This window comes from Macrotis lagotis, chromosome 1 (genome assembly GCF_037893015.1).
Source record: "Macrotis lagotis isolate mMagLag1 chromosome 1, bilby.v1.9.chrom.fasta, whole genome shotgun sequence".
Lineage (NCBI taxonomy): Eukaryota > Metazoa > Chordata > Mammalia > Peramelemorphia > Peramelidae > Macrotis > Macrotis lagotis.
This window is the reverse complement of record NC_133658.1, coordinates 762,071,202-762,084,674: the sequence shown is the minus strand read 5'-3', so window position 1 is coordinate 762,084,674 and position 13,473 is coordinate 762,071,202.

Sequence of the window (13,473 nt, the reverse complement as noted above, 5' to 3'; positions counted from 1 at the left end):
ATGAAAGAGTGGAAGATAAAAAGGTTTCCATGTGTGATGTTCACATGAGGAAAATCAACATTTTGTCAAAGAAGCATCACAAAAATAACTTCCATGTCAAGTTGTTTAGAGAAATGGAGGGATCTGTGATGGCAGTTTCTGAAAAGCCATGAGACATTATAAGCAGTTTATTCCTAAGGATTCCGAAATTAGTGATCAATGGAAATTTTGCAAGGAAGAAACTATTGCATAACACTACAAAAGGCAGCAATTTAGAATTGACTAAATGCTGGGTAAAACATGACCTGGTGGATAAGAATTTTCACCTTAGCTAGCTATCTTTTGCAAACTAACAGATGACAATTTCTCATAATACAAACTCAAAAAATTCTTTGAAATCCCAAAAATTAACTTTTATTGAAACTAGGGCATTATCACAGAAGAATTATTGCCCACAATTGTATGATTATAACACTGAACCATAAAAGCTTTTACAAGTTTTAAAATACATTTAGTCATAGCAAATCTTTATAATCTCTATGCCATATATATATATAGCAGTTTTCTCAATATAGAAAAACCTAGAAGATGCATATATCATCTTCTTTATTCTTCATGCTACTGAAGTTATTCTAAAGATGTTTTCAGTGAGCCTTCAGAAGGTGAAGTTAGATGCCAATATATTTATTCAATTACAAAAGGCATTTATTTAATTTTTAGCCATTGAATTATTATTAATAAATCATATTTATGAATTATTATTTATAAATATAATTAAATGTAGAAGAATAATGGTGACATCCTTAGCACTACTACTTCTATTTGAAACCCATCAGCTAAGAGGAGAATGGGATTAATAATGAATAGTAATAGCATATAGTATTTTGAAGTTTATACCCATCAGGCCCTCATATTTCTGGTCAATCTTTGTGCAACCCCAAATTGTAATTACTATACTTCCTTCAGGATTCAGGTATGTTGAAATTGAGATGGAGAAAATCAAGAATCTGATTGTTTATACTATAAATGTGGGTTATATAAACTCAACTGAACCCTCAATGAAGCAAAATAATCCTTTTGTCCCTCAACTGATTTTCTTTAATCTAAGGTACTCTCTCCCCTGACTCTTTTATCTGAGGATCTGATTTCATATTTTATAAAAAAAGAGACCATTTACCAATAATTCCTCTGGTCCCTTTTTGTTTTTCTCATATAACTCAAATGTCTTCCCCCACTTTCTTTTCCTTTACTTCTGTCTTGCACAAAGAAGTAGCACTTCTTGCCAATGCAAAGCCCCTACATGCATCCTTGAACTCATCATCAACAATCTTCCCCTATATATTGCTCCCACCATTATCCCATTCTCTCTAATCTTCAATTTCACTCTGTTGACTTCTTTTCTGTTGCCTAAATATGTTTCCATGTTTCTCCCATCCTTTAAAAACCCTCATATTATCTGACTTCCCTTGCTAGGATTCTACATCTCTCCCTATTTTCCTGATTAAACTCATTAAGAAATTATCTATACTAGGTGCTTTTACTTTTTTTTCTCACATTCTCCTCTAAATCTTTTGTAGCCTGGCTTCCATTCCAATCTTTTAGCAGAAGTCATTCTTTACAAATTTAGAAAAAAATCATTAGTTTCCTAAACTAATGACTTTTTTGATTCTTTTCTTTATTACCTGCTTGTAGCCTTTAACACAAATAATATAGCTCTTCTGAATCCATAAATAGGTGGATCTTTGGGTAGAGTGTCTGGCCTCAGGTCAGATTTGGCCCCAGACTCAAGTTGGATAAGTTACTTAACCTTAGTTTCCTCTTCTGAAAACTGGGGATGTTACTCCCATCTTCTTCCCAGGATTTTTGTAAAGATTAAAATTAGATAATAATAGTAAAGTGCTTAGTACCAGATACATAGTAAGGCCTATGTAAATATTAGCTATCTTAGTTATCATTGTATCCTTTCCTCTCTAGATTTTAGAGACATGGTTCTTCTACCTGACCATTCCTTTACTGAATCCTCTTCCAGGTTATATCCACTAAATAAGAATTTTTCCATGGGCGGCTAGGTGGTGCAGTGGATAAAGCACCAGCCCTGGAGTCAGGAGTACCTGAGTTCAAATCAGACACTCTGTTCAAATCAAATCAGACACTTAATAATTACCTAGCTGTATGGCCTTGGGCAAGCCACTTAACCCCATTTGCCTTGAAAATCTTAAAAAAAAAGGTTCCCCAAATCTCTGTCTAAGGCTTTATTTTCTTCTTTCTTTACACCATCTTGTTTGCAATTTCTTTAGCTCCCATAGGGTCAATTATCATCTCTATGCAGATAATAATCAGATCTGTAAGTTCTTGTTCAGTTGTTTCAGTCATGTTCAATATTTTGTGATCCCCTTTTTGGGGCTTTCTTGTCGAGATACTGAAGTAGTTTATGATTTCCTTCTCCAGGGACTTGTGACTTGTCCAGGGTAACACAACTAATAAGTGTCTGAGGATAGATCAGATCTATATATTCAGGCCTAATCTCTCTTTTAAACTTCATACATATCTCCCTAACTGCTTCTTCTATATCGCATATTGAATGTCCTCTTAAACTTCACATTTTCAAAATTAAATGCATTATTTTTATCTCTAAACCTTTTCTATTTCCCGACTCTCTTAATGCTGTAAAGCATCACTCCGTCTCCCCAATTATTCGTGCTTGTAATACTCGTGTCACTTTTAGCTCCTCAATCCTATCCATTCCATATCCAATCTGTTGTCAAGTCACTTTTTTTCCTACTTCTATAGCACTTTCTACTCACATAGCCATCATGTTTGTGTAGGCCTCATGACTTCTCACTTAAACTATTTTTATAACTTTCTAGTTAGGCTATCTACCTTAAGTCTCTGCCCACTCCAATCCATCTTTTATTCAGTTGTCAGAGTGAATTTTCTAAAGCTCTAGTGTGAATATATCAGTCCCTCACTCAGTCCATTGACTCTCTGTTACCTTCAGAATAAAATATAAGCCTTCTATTTGGCATTTACAACCTTTTATAACCTGGCTTCCATTTACTTTTCCAGTAAGCTTATATTTTACTCCACTATAGTGCTCTAGGCATCTAAGTAGCACAGTGGATAGAGTAATGAGCCTGAAACCAGAAAATCTCATCTTACTGAGTTCAAATCTGACTTCAGACACTTACAAGTTGTTTGAGCCTAGGAAAGTTATTGGCCTTGTTTTCCTTAGTCTTCTCATTTGTAAAATGAGTTGTAGAAGGAAATAGCAAACTACTCCAGTATCTCTGCCAAAAACAAACAAACTCAAATAGAATCATAGCGAGTTTGAGTTGGACACAATAGAAAAATAATGGAACAACAGTTTTAGGATCCAGCTACACTGGCCTACTTGTTGCTCCGCATACATAAAACTCATTAAACCCAGCTCCATGCCTTCATTTGCATTGACTGTCCCCTTTGCCTCAAATGCTCTCCTTTCTCAATCTTGATTTCTAATTTCCCTGGCTTCAGTAAAAACTCAGCTCAAATCCCACTTTGTATAGGAATCCTTTCTCATCTCTACTCTTTAATCTCTTTCTTCCCACACTACTTTCTATTTAAGACTGAATAGAGCTTGAATATACATATTTATTTTGAATTGCCATCCCCTTGACTTGAAGTCAGGGATTATATTTTTCCCTCTTTCTTCATTCTTTAACCAGCAATTAGAATGTACTAATTGCTTAATTACTTGTTGATTGATGGCAAATATTGTCTTTATTGTTTGAATGAGAAAATGACTAAATTACTTGTTTTGATTTACATAGTAAATTCAAAGATAAGACTGAAGCTCAAGTTTTCTGACTCAGGTCCATGCTTATGCTGCTGTACCATGCTATCTTCGAAATTTTCTAATGATAGTAATGGGTCTGTATGATATGACAGACAAAGAAATCAGCATGATCTTAAAGTACTTTTAATGGAAGTCTGATACCTAGGACTAGGGAAATCATAGTCCTGCTGCACTTGGATAGTTGGAACAGTGTATACAGTTCTGGAGAGTACGTTTTAAAGAATATTCTGGGAAATGAGAAGATCACTAGAAAATTCTTTGCTCTCTTGGTTGGCCATCCTGACATTAGGTGGTCTAAGCCTTAGTTTTATATCTTCTTCAGACAAAGTGTGACTTTGAAAATCCTTTAAAAGGAGATTGGATACAATGCCAATGTGTCTGACTCTAGTATTCCAGATTCATTAACTACACCTCTGATTGTATAATATAACTGGGTTTCTCAATAGGGCTACCTTTATTCTTTCTGAGCACTTTTTTCCTATTCAGAAAAAAAAAACAAAAGAGGAATTAAAATTAACTCATTAAAATTAAATTAATTAATTAATTTAACAGTCTTTTATTAAATGTTTCTATGTGTTTAATATTTGCAGAGATAAGTTTGATATTATGTTCACCTCAAAAAGAGATGTCTCCCCACATCACAAGAAATTTAACTTAAAAACCAAGATTTAAATGGTATAGAATATTTTCAGGACAATAAACCTGTCATCTAGTCAGAGGGAGTGATTGTAGAGAGAATCAATATGTCAAGAACCCATGAATTTGATTTTATCGGTGACAGAACTCCCATTGCTGAGCAGAATGCAACCTGTTTATGAGATCTTAAGGCAAAGTTTCCTAAATTGGGGTCCATAAACACTTCCTACCGCTCTTCCTCCTTTTTCCTCCTTTTTCTTCTTCATTTTCCTCTTCCTCCTCCTCCTCCTCCTCCTAATTCTTTTTTCTTCTTCTTGTCTACCTCAATCCAATTGTTTTTCTTTATAAGCTTATGAGTTTTACTTTGTGCATTTAAAATATATTATTTTCAGAAGATATTCATAGGCTTTACTAGACTGCCAATGGGGTCTATAACACAAAAAATCAAGAGTCTGAGATGCAGAAGGGCTAAATGATTTGATCAATCTCACAGATATAGAAATTGTTAGAGCAAGGTGAAATGTGAATTTAAGTCTTCCTGAATCCAAGTCCCCCAGTCTAACCATTATATTATTTCTGGAGAGATGAGTAAACTATAATAATTACAGTTTTTCTTGACTTCCTAAGTCATTCAATACATATTCATTGAGTAATAAACTACAAACTTCACAGAACTGAGTTATCATTGTTGTTTGCATAATAGAATTGGGAGTTTCATTCTTTTTTATGATTTACCAATTTTATAAGACTTCTCAAATTATAGTAAGTCAGTTGACGTGGAGATGAGACATAATGCTGAAATTTTAATAGATGAAACTGAAAATTAGAATATTCAGAAAATTAAATAGATTATTTCAGGAAGTAGTGAATTACCCCCCACCCCCAAGTAGAAGGACTTGAGTAGATCTTGGATAATTACTTAGGAGACTGTCTAGGATAGGGTAGATTAAATGACCTCTGAAGTCTCAGGTCTGAACTGTTACGGTTTCCTTCAGTAAAAGGGAAAAAATGAGCCTAAGAAAGAGAGAAGAATGTGTCTAAAATTAAAAGTGATAAAAATCAGGGCCAGCAATGGAAATAACAGATAATTAGACAGGTTGTTGTCTGTTCTCAAAGAGGACCAAAATGACACTGCTATGTTACAGTTAAGTTACAGTGTGTCCAACAGGTTGAGCATAAATAGACTTTGTGAATATTTGGAGTGGATTCTCTAAATCTGTGAAGCTATCATTTCTTTTGAGCTACTGCAATTCTGCTTTTCTCATAGAGCGCAATACCTTCTCTAAGAAGGGCAAAACAGGCTGGGTGGTCCTGTGCCAATATCTCCCACATTGCACACACAACCAATCCCAAAGTTATTTTATGGTCTTTTTTATGGTTTTTTTTTTTTTGCAAGGCAATGGGGTTAAGTGGTTTGCCCAAGTCCACACAGCTAGGTAATTATTTAGTGTCTCAGGTCACATTTGAACTCAGGTCCTCCTGACTGTAGGGACAGTGCTCTATCCACTGCACCACCTAGCTGCCCCATCTTAAGAGAGAGATCTTGAGTGTCCTTGTATTACATTTTCTGACACCTCTCCCCCACACACCCCTATGAGCACTCATCCTGTGTAAGTTATCCATCAAATAGTATTTTTTGCAAGTGTACATTTGACATTCAAACAACATGGTCAGCTCAACAGAGTTGTATTCTTTGTACTAGAGATTAACTGAGAAAGCACCTCAGTGTCTGGTATCTTCTCCTGCTAGGTGATCTTCAGAATCTTCCTAATCTTCCTAAGACAATTTAAGCAGTTCAATTTCCTGGTTTGACACTGGTAGATTGTCTAGTCTTCATAGGCACCCAGCAATGAAGTCAACACCACAGCTTTGTAGAATTTCAGTATGGTAATCAATCTAATAACTCTTTTGTTCCATACTTTCTTTTGAAGTTTCCCAAACGCTGAGCTAGCTCTTGTAATGTGTGTGTCAATTTCATTATCAAGTGGTACCTCCCTGGAAAATATATTGCCAAGGTAAGTGAACTTATACTCAGTATTCAAAATTTCTCCATTTGCTGTTACCAATGGTTGATGGAGCACCTGTGTTTTTTGGTGTTGTTAGGTCAAAATTACCACAAGCATCAGTGAACCAATTTATACTTTGTTGCATCTTAATTTTAGAGGCTACATTTCTTCAAATAGAAAATCATGCACCAACACTCTCTCTACTTTATTCTTGGCTTGTTTTTTTTTTTTTTGAAGTCTTTTGAACTTGAAGAATTTACCAACAGTGTGATAGCTGACATTGATGACATTTTCATCTTTAATGAAGGTGTTTCAAAACATTCTTGAAAATATCATGCTAAAAACCTAAAAGCAAGAACACAGCCTTGCTCCATTGATGACTAGGAAAGTGCAAGAGCATCATTCGGGCAAGAATCTGGATAAGAATGCCATCATGAAATTGACATACCAAACTATTGAATTTCTCCAGGCAACTAAATTTTGACATAGTTTTCCATAAGCCCTCGCCAATGACAGTATTAAAGACCTTGTTCAGATCGGCAAATTTTCTGCTCCTTGCATTTCTCTTGGAGTTCTCAGGCAGCAAACACCATTTTGGCCATAACTGCTCTGAGTCTGATGTAGATGAGCATTTCATAGGGGAAGGATTAGCCTTTTAAGGTGGTCTCTGGATCACCCCTAAAATGGAATAATGCATAACAACAGATTGAAAGGCAGAATTCAGTAATATATTGTGTACAAGAGACATGTTTGAAACAAAAAGACACACATAGAGTTAAAATAGAGGGCTGGAACAGAATCTATTATGCTTTAGCCAAAGTAAAAAATAAAAGGGTAGGAATGAAGATCTTGAAGCAAAAGTAAAAATAGATCTAATTAAAAGAGAGTCAGGAAAACTGTATTTTGCTGCTAGGTACCATAGACAATTAAGTAACATCAAAAATTTTGTAACAAGTTTCTCTGATAAAGGCCTCACTTCTCAAATATGTAGGCAACAGAGTCAAATTTATAAAAATAAGATCCTTCCCCCAATCAATAGTCAAAAGATAGAAGTAGGTAGGTTTTAGAAGAAATCAAAGCTATCTATATCCATATGAAAAAATGCTCTAAATCCCTATTGATGAGAGAAATAAAAATTAAAAGACTCCAAGGTACCACCTCACACTATGATGATCCAAGACAATTCCAAAGGACTATGATGAAAAATGTTATCCACATCCAGAGAGAATCTAATGCAGATTGAAATATACTTAAGGAAAACTAAAAAAAATTATTTTTATTGTTTTGTTTGTGTTTTACTTTGCAATATGTAAATCCATTTTATCTGACTTCATATTTATCAAATTGTTTACCTTTTCAATGAGGTGGGGAATGATATGGAAAGAATTTAGAGTTCAAAATTTTAAAAAATGTGTTTATTAAAATTTTTTTACATGTAATTGGAAAATATTTAGCAAAATAAATACCATGATTTTAAAAATAAATAAATAATGAATTTTTAAAAAAATTTCTTTGTTGGAATGTAAAAGCAGCCATAGACTATATGCAAATGAATGAGCATAACTATTTTCTAGTTATCAATAGACACTAAAATTTGAATTTAATATGATTTTCTCATCATGAAATATTGTCTTTTAATTTTTCCCATTCATTTAAAAACCTAAAATATTTCTCGACTTGCACACCATACTAAAATATGTAGCAAGGTGGATTTGACCCAGGGGACACTTTTAATTGTCTAATCATTTAATACATGAGGAAATTGAGGCCCAGAGAAATGAAATGATTTTCCAAGGCTTCACAATGAGTTAGCACTATCACTAAGACCTGAACCCAAGTCTCTTGATTTAGAATCTCTTCTTCTATCCCTTAAACAAAAATGAGAGCTATGTTTCCTTGGGTCTACCTCTCTGCCTTGCTTTGAAAGTCAGTGTCTTTATAGGATACACTACTACACACTGACACTGACACTTATAATCCTCAGGTGACTTTATTTTACATTAGTGTGCAGGTATTTTCTGTTTCATTGGTCACTACAACTCTGGTAGCTCTTCCTACTGAACTTACTGAATTCCAGTAACCAGAGACTTTTGATAAGATTTTTTGATCTACCAAGTTGCTTATGGTGGAGAGAGAGAGAAAGCAAGAAATAATGTTTCCTCTCCTCTAAGTTATTCTCTCTTAATTACTTGGAGTTCTTCCCTTGTTAGGCTGGACTTTATAATTCTAAACTGGATTCCTATTTTCTATCTAGGCCCAGAGGTATGCCTGATTCTTTCATCCTAGCATTATATATTTCTTGTGTGAAATATGTCTTTATTCAATGACAAAAAAAAACACTTTGTTCTTCTCAATTTGATTAAGAACTATTTTGAGTTAATTTAATTTATAGTTTTGATTGATTCAAGGCCTTCTATGATGATATTAAATGAATTAAGGGGAGAAATTCCCATCCTCATACATCCTTATAAGACAGCTCACCTTTAAAATAAAATGACAGGCCTACTAGTGATGCAACAAAAATAAATGCAAGAGAACATGTCAATGAGTACTTGTAGTTATTATGGGACATTGCAAAAGATTTTGGATTCATAAGTAATAAGGCAGTAAGTCTTTCTATTTTTGTAATTCCTTAAATGGATTGCAAAAGACAAGAATTTCTTTTTTAATTCAAATCTGATTTTCAGAGCTACTATTCCCATTTGGAAATTTAACCTTTAGCTGCTATTTCTTCTCCTCCTTTGTAGGTAGAGATCACAGGCAGACAGGAAAACTGAACAAGATGCCTTTTCCATTTCCTTTTTAGTTTAAACTGAAAATGGATCCCCTCTTTATTTCTTAATCATGCACACACACAGCTGTGCAAAGGAGATGATTGCTCACCACTGTTGCTAGCTAATGTCACAGTGCACTACTCCTGCTGCTTAGCAGTGGGAAGAGCTTTTTAACGAACCTGACATATCCAGAAACCATGCTGTTCTTAGCTAGTCCAGAAGCATTGTTTAATACAACCTTGGGATTTAGTTGCCTTCACAAATTTATTTCTTAGTGGCAGGACTTCTCTTAGTCACAGACAGCCCTGTGATAAATGTCATAATTAAACATTTGAGCCATATCACATTGGATTTTCCTACTAACAACCTCTCTTTTTTGTCTTAATTATATATGGTGGAGATGGGATTTTTTCCTCCAAAAATTGAAACAAACTATCTGGATTTCTTCCTGTTTTGTAGAGGAAGGAGGAATGGAGGTGAGGGAAAAGAAGGGACTGGGAGATTGAAAAGGGGGATAATAGGCTTTAATTATTCCATAGGGTAAGAAGACTTGGATGGAATCAGTTGGAACAAAAGAGATAATAATGAGATTCCAGATCCATTAAAACTTTGAATCAGATTTTAACTGTCTCCTTACTGAGGGTTGATGATGAGTAAATTGAGGAAAAAAACATAGGGATGGTTCATCATCTCAAGCACCAATAGCCACTTAACTCCTGGTTAGTTGGGAGAACCACCAGCTGAGCTGGAGGCAGACATCTGGCTTCCTGAAAGGGAAAAGTCAAGTATTATGAATTATTATCCTCCTTTTGCTCTCCCCCCTGCCATTTCAGAGCCAAATTCTCATACTGTGAACTTCCTATTTGTGAGTGGGGTTCCCCCCTGATATCCCTGTGGCAGGAGTAGCCAGCCCAAAAATAATAAACTCCACTTTTCCCAACTCTTATGTAAATGATACTTTGGCATGATCCATTTTCTCATGAAAGATTATGTGGGACAAGCCTATAAGAAAATGTAGTCTAGTTGTTGGTTAGGACATAAGCCTAGAAGTTAGTACTTACAGATCTCCTTGCTGACAAAACCATGGACCAAGTTTGACCAGGTCACTGAGAGTACTTAGCACCATGCAGTTATGTAGTTGGAATGCAACATTCCAAAGTTACTGTTGGAAGAGTCTGCTGCTATTACTTGGGAAGAGTTTGAAAATATGTGGTTTAATGAATGTTAAGGGACAACTGAATGTAATTTACTAAATTTTGAAAGGGTAAGGAATATTAAGAATAACTATGAATGTTCTTATTCTCAGCTACTCAAGGATAATTTTTTTTAATATAGTGGACTATTGTCAGTAATCCTTAAACCCTTAAATCTGACTTCTCCAATTCTGGATTGATTTCCTTTTGGATCATTTGATGAATATTTGTGAAAATTCAGCTAATTCTACTACCAGACTAAGCAAGTGTTTCTTGTGAATAGTCATTATAAAGGTGATTGAGTAACTACCCATGCTTTAATAATACAAATCTGTTGCCCCATATCCATAAAATAAGTATAAATTATTTGCACAAACATCTTATTTAGGTGGTATCATTTGAAAATGATATTTTTCCAGAATTATATTTCTTACTAATTGAAATTTATCATTTTAAGGTCCTAAGCATTGTTTGATCATATTTTTTTTTTGTTTTACTCCAATCAATCAATTAAAGCTAGGTCTGAATAGTGCAAATAATGAATGGCCCTGATGTTGTTGCTGGTATTCAAATTCACATTATTTGAAGTTACGATTATGTAAAATATGCTAATCAGTTCCAGTAAAATGGAAATATGTGACACAAGTTTAAATAATATGACCACTCAAGGGGACTCATTTTTTGTACTATTTGGAACTCAGTTATAAACAGTAAACATTTATTAAATTCTTGTTATGTTCTAGGTCCTCTGCTAATCCCTAGAGAGACAAAGAAAAAGCACAACCAGTTCCTTTTCCTCAAGGAACTTAAATTGTAATGAACAAGATAGTATGTATATAAATAGATATATAAAGGACACATAGAGGATATTCAAGGTAACTTTTCAGGGGATAGAATTCACAGCAAGGAAGTCAAGTTTTCATTTTTAAACAAAGGAGATTCTAGAGTCTTGAAGTATACAAATTATGGTAGCCTCTATCATCAGGAATAGCTTTCAGTGTGTTCCTAGTGACCATGACTACTGTTTGAGAATCAACCTAGTTAAATATGGAAAACCTCATCTACAGTAGATTGACCACTAAATGATGAAATTTTTGACCATAGCAATTGACCAAAATATAGAAAAATACAAAATGACCTTCAGTCCTATATGGTACATTGTCAGAAAATGAAGTAGAAGTTAAGAAATCAATATTTTTAGACCTTCTAGAAGCATTACTTTTACTGTTGGAACAATAATGTGAGATTTTTCTTGACCATCAAGTTGAAATATATCCAAAGAAAATAAACATATTTAAATCAAACCAGAAGGCATATAGAAAGCAAAATCATGAAGAAAGGATGCCTGGCAGAGTGATCCAGAAAAGTAAATGAGTTGCTTGAATTGCTTTCATTATGTCCCCAGATGCAAAAAAAGAAGCATTGTTTCATGGAACACTTGGCCATTTTGCTATGTAGTTCTCACGAGAAGCATAAACACAATGATCACCATAAAGACAATTGCAGCTTTTGCACAAAAATGTTTTGCAGAGGATAAAGAAGAGCAGTTCATTGAACTTAACAAGATCATCCGAACCTATTCCATTCATGACTTGATGCTCTCTGAATACCACATAATATTCTTCCAATTTTACTCTGTTTTTGTGAATCAAAAAAACCATAATCTTCAAAAAAGTTAAAACTTGATCATCTGAAGGGCAAAGAAAGGCACATGTTGGGTATAAGTAACTTGTTGCATATTCAATATGAAAAATGGCAAACATATTTCGTATATGAATTGTACAAACAAGTAGCAGTAATTTGAGGTATAATTGATAAGTAGTTTAATACTGCACTGGTGCCTATGAAATATTAAACACATACAGAAGGACTTGAGAACATCCTCTTTGCATGATTTGTCAGAGATCATAGACAAGAATCCCACAGAAATGAGAAAGTATGGCAGGATGATTATCTTCACTGGTAGAAGGAGTATCCACATTAATGAGATCTCTGAATATTGGAAGAATTGATAAACATTTTTCTATGATATATTATAATTATAAGTACTTTTAAAAATACTGTGTAAGGAGTATACTTGAAGATTTTTCTGCAATGTATGATATTTTTGAAATTTAAAGAAATGGGCTTAAGTGTCTGAGATCGGATTTGAACTCAGGTCCTCCTGACTCCAAGGCCGGTGCTCTATCCACTAGGTGTCCTCTAATGTATGATTTACAAATTGATGGAACAATGGAGATTCAATGATTTTTAAAGGAACCACACTAGTAAGCAAGAATGACAAAGGACAAATCTCAGTTTTAGTAGGTACATAGATGAGGGAACATTTTGCAATTACCTGCACATAGTATAATATTTTTATTTCTGTCTTGGTCAAGCAATTGTAGTGTATATACTAATAGGTTAGGCTAGCTTCAAGGCTAGAAAAGAATGTATTCAAAAAATGTTTCACAAATTTCCAGGTTATGAGGTAGAAAAAAGTGATCTTTAAATTAAGAAGACAACTTCCCCACCCTTTGCCACTAAAATGGAACAAGGTTTTCAATGGTTATGCCAAAGGCAAAACAAAAAATGATTTGAAGAGAAAGAGAGGAATTTTCCTATATTGGGAAGTTGGTATATGAAGGAATATTTCAGGTTTCCAAAGGTTCATAAAAACGATATGAATAGGAAACAAAATTCTACAAGAAAAGGTATCACAAAGAGTATAGGAAACTCTTAAGAATGACATTGTAAAAATACAAAGAGAAGCATATTATTTTGATGAATCAAATAGAATTATAAAGAGAGATAAGATTAATGCATCAGTTTACTCATCTGTAAGTAAAAATCTCATCTTTCTCCCATTATTTTTATGTTAGAAGGCATGATAGATAGAAAACAGACCTGGAGACAGGAAGATCTAACTTCAAATCCTGCCTCTGATAATCAACTCTGTGACCCTGGTTAAGGCATTTAAATTTACTCAGTCTCAGTTTCCTCATCTATAAATTGGGGATAATAATAGCTCCTACTTCATAGATTTGTTTAGAGAATTAAATCAGTTAATA